Source organism: Cornus florida, unplaced genomic scaffold, assembly GCF_030987335.1.
Source record: "Cornus florida cultivar Cherokee Brave unplaced genomic scaffold, ASM3098733v1 CherokeeBrave_3.0.0_Hap2_Chr05, whole genome shotgun sequence".
In the NCBI taxonomy this organism is placed as follows: domain Eukaryota; kingdom Viridiplantae; phylum Streptophyta; class Magnoliopsida; order Cornales; family Cornaceae; genus Cornus; species Cornus florida.
Window position 1 is genome coordinate 52,462,453 of NW_026775575.1, and position 3,467 is coordinate 52,465,919.

General features: G+C 36.7%; 1 pseudogene; it reads left to right on the plus strand.

Annotated features, from left to right (window-relative positions):
• The first annotated feature begins 3,166 nt into the window (after positions 1 to 3,166).
• LOC132310801 (small nucleolar RNA R71) lies at positions 3,167 to 3,265 on the plus strand (annotated as a pseudogene).
• Positions 3,266 to 3,467: the final 202 nt, after the last annotated feature.

Below are 3,467 nucleotides of genomic sequence, written 5' to 3' on the forward strand. Positions count from 1 at the left end.
TCACCGGAGGTGGGAGAGGTGATGGCACAATGGCGACGGAGAATGGGGTTAGGGTTTGCAGAGAGGGTGAGATCGATCTAAGGTATCGATCTAGAAAACCCTCGGTTCTATTTTTAAAAACATTCCCGATAGAGTTCGGTCGATCAAACTTCAACTGAGATCGATCGAACTTTGATGAACTCTCTTCAAAGTATTTTTGGATTTTTGAAATTTTGAAAAAATGCAAAATTAAAAATTAGGAATTAGAATTAAAATTAAAAATTGGAAAATAAAGTAAAATAAAATAGAATAAAATATTTTTGGTTTTTTTTTATAATTAAATTTAATTGAATAAACAATAATAATTAAAAACTAATTAAAATATTTTTGAATTTTTGAAAACTTTTTGAATTATAAAATGAAATAAAATGAAATTAAAATAAAATAAAAGTGAAAATATTTTTGGATTTTTGAAAATTTGAAAAGTCAAAACAAAGTCAAAATAATGAAATGAAGAACTGAGATCGATCGAAACAAGAGTTCGATCGATCATATGCAGGTTTATGTAGGCACAAAATTTTTCTAAGTGTTGAATCATGAGATCGATCGAACTTGGAAGTTGGATCGATCGAAGGTCTCCTGATCGATTTAAGAGTTAGTTAGAACGATAAGACAAAGAGGTGATTTGGATGCAGGTTTCTACAGGTCAAAAAATTTTCTAAGTGTTGGATGCAGAATGGAGTTCGATCGATCGAACTCAGGTTTAAGATCAATCAAACTATGCAGAATGCTCAATAATGACATGAAAGCTCATGCAATCCTCACCAAAGTTCCTTTCAATGCATATGAGAACCAAAAACAAGTATCTAGACTTCGTAAGAAATGAAATGAAAGATAGAAATGAGGGAGGAATAGGGTTTTGACACCTTACGAATGCTTTTGCTAGTCTTTAACGTCTCTAGCAAGACATTGGGCTCTTTTAGCCCGGATCAAAGATCTTTAATGCATCCCCTCCTTGTTGGGGTGATAGATGCATTGAACTCCACCCAACAAATGGTTCTTTGAAGAACTTGTTGGATTAAGCTCAAAAGAAACTTTTGGTCCCTTGTCTATGCAATCACGACCTTTGGGCTTCCATGCCCTTTCAAAGCAAGAATTCGAAACAAGATTTTGAGAATGCAAGGTTGAAGATGATCCTTTGGAAGTTTTGGTCTTACACAAAAGCCCATTCCCTTGACATTGAAGATCATGACATTTATCTACAACATTAACCTCTCCTTCATATTTGTCAAATGAATTGGGTGTGGGACTAAAGATATTCAACTTCACCTTCATGTGGCCAAATGAGATCTTCATTATCCCCGTCCTACAATTGATGTTGGCATTAGCGGTTGCCAAGAAAGGACGGCTAAGGATAACGGGAATTTGGCTCTTAGGATTGGGGACCGGTTCCGTGTCTATGACAACGAAATCAACCGGGAAGAAGAATTTATCAATTTTAATCAAAACATCCTCAATTGTACCCCTAGGCTTCTTAATGGATCGGTCGGCAAGTTGCAAAACTACCGACGTCGGTTTCAATTTACCTATGCCTAATTTGACATAAACCGAGTATGAAAGAAGGTTAACACATGCTCCTAAGTCAAGAAGCGCCCGATTAATGATATGATCACCAATAATGCATGATGTAGTGGGTGAACCGGGGTCCTTAAACTTTGGAAGAGTGTTATGTTGCAAAATTGAGCTTACTTGCTCGGTCAAAACCACTTTTCTTTGTGCTTGGCTCTTGTTCTTCCACTTTTGGGTGCACAAGTCTTTCAAGAATTTGGCATAAGCCAGAATTTGCTTGATTGCATCCAATAGTGGAAGATTAACTTTCACTTACCTAAACATTTCAATAATTTTGTTGGTTTTTGCCTTTTGCTTGTCTTTTGAAATGGATCCTTTTAAGGCATCTGGAAATGGAACTTTTGGTTCAAACACTTTTTCAGAATTTTCTTTTGAACTTTCTTCAACATAAGAAGTTTTCAAATCATTGTGTTCCAAATCATTTTTCAACAAAACCTTTTCAACATCATTTTTTAAAATTTCTTTTTCAAACACATTTTTCAAAACTTTCTCATTTGCAATGTCATGTATATGCAATGAAGGAGGAATGGGATGTGAAACGGGACGGGTGACAACTTGAGGTTGCACCGGTTCACTCTCTTCATCGGACATTTCTACTTGATTGTCCACAATCCTGCCACTCCGCAAGGTAGTCACCGCATTAACATGTTCAATGGTGTGGCCTTTCAATGAGGAATGGGTTTCCACAACACATTGTTGCTTAGGTAGGGCATTAATGGGCATCTTTCCCTTCTCTCTTGCATTGAGAGTGCTTGCTATTTGCCCTACTTGGGTTTCTAGCTTTGCAATAGATTGAGAGTGACAATGAAGCAATTGAGTGTTAGCCTCTAAAGTGCCCAAAGCATTTAAAACTTTTTCTTCAAAGGCAGGACTTCTAGTATTACCTTGGGAATAAGATTGGTTGGGAAAATGAGAATTAGAAAATTGATTCCCTTATGATTGATAAGGTCTATAACCTTGGGATCCTTGGTTTTGAAGTGGAGGTGGAATGTACTTCCCTTGAAAACCGCCTTGGGAAGGATTTGAGCCATCTCCTTGGTTTTTCCAAGAGAAATTCGGATGATTCCTACAACTTGGATTATAATAAGTACCATAAGGATTGTTCCCTTGGTTTACAAAAGCTGCATTGACTTGTTCATTAGGTTCATTTTGCACTTGTTCGTGAGGACAATGAGAAGTAGAATGAAGAACACTAGAACAAGTCATACATGTTTCATTTGATGCATGATGAGAATGGTTAGGGAAGGAAAATACTTGGTTTGCCGAGTTTTGGTTAATCAAAAATTGATCAAACCTTTGAGATAAAGACTTCATTTCGGCGGCTATTTCATTTGAATGGTCTACTTGATGTAAGCCAACACTCTTTCTACCTTGTGAATTTCTACCATTCTTGGATGATAATGTTCTATACAAAGAATTTTCACTCATGCTCTCATAAAGACGCCACACGTCATCCTCATACTTGTCAATGTATGAGCCACCCATGGAAGCATCAACCATACCCTTATAATTGTCCGATAAGCTCTCAAAGAAGTATTGAACTAATTGCCATTTGGGCATGTCATGATGTGGACACTTCCTAAGCAATTCATTGAAGCGTTCCCATGCCTCATGAAACGTTTCTCCATCCCCATATGAAAATTCTCGAATTGAGGTTCTCATGGCATTGGTCTTAGAAACTGGATAGTACTTCTTCAAGAACTCTTGTTGCATTTCTGCCCAAGAAGTGATTGAAAAAGGCCTAAGATTGTTAAACCAATACTTTGCCTTGTCTTTTAAGGTGAATAAAAAAAGTTTGAGTCTTAAAATCTCCTCTGGCATGTCCGTATATTTTACGGTGAAACATACTTCAAGAAACT